The sequence below is a fragment of the Nestor notabilis genome, unplaced genomic scaffold (assembly GCF_000696875.1).
Source record: "Nestor notabilis isolate BGI_N333 unplaced genomic scaffold, ASM69687v1 scaffold21972, whole genome shotgun sequence".
In the NCBI taxonomy this organism is placed as follows: domain Eukaryota; kingdom Metazoa; phylum Chordata; class Aves; order Psittaciformes; family Psittacidae; genus Nestor; species Nestor notabilis.
The window spans coordinates 3,577-3,800 of NW_009918164.1; the positions used below are offsets into that span (position 1 = coordinate 3,577).

At 62.9% G+C, this 224-nt stretch overlaps 1 protein-coding gene across 1 annotated transcript in view; it reads right to left on the minus strand.

Annotated features, from left to right (window-relative positions):
- Nucleotides 1-108, minus strand: part of LOC104401869 (SEC14-like protein 2) — a gene marked incomplete at its 3' end in the record, with an annotated part of 3,670 nt that extends 3,562 nt beyond the window's left edge. The window contains exon 1 of the mRNA XM_010009584.1: nucleotides 36-108. The remainder of the gene's footprint in view (nucleotides 1-35) is intronic.
- Between the last annotated feature and the right edge of the window lie 116 nt (nucleotides 109-224).

Below are 224 nucleotides of genomic sequence, written 5' to 3' on the forward strand. Positions count from 1 at the left end.
TCACCCATGACGCATGTCCCCCACCCTGGGGTTACCTCGGAGCCATTTGAGGAGGAAATAATCGTCCTGGGTGGGCAGCGAGGGCAGCACATCCTGCAGGTTCTCCCGGAACTGCCGGGAGAAGAGGGAGCATTGGAGGGTCCATGATCCCATCCCGGACACCCCAAAGCTGCAGCTTTGTGCCCCAGGAGGGCAGGGACACCCGCATCCTGTCCCTGCCACCG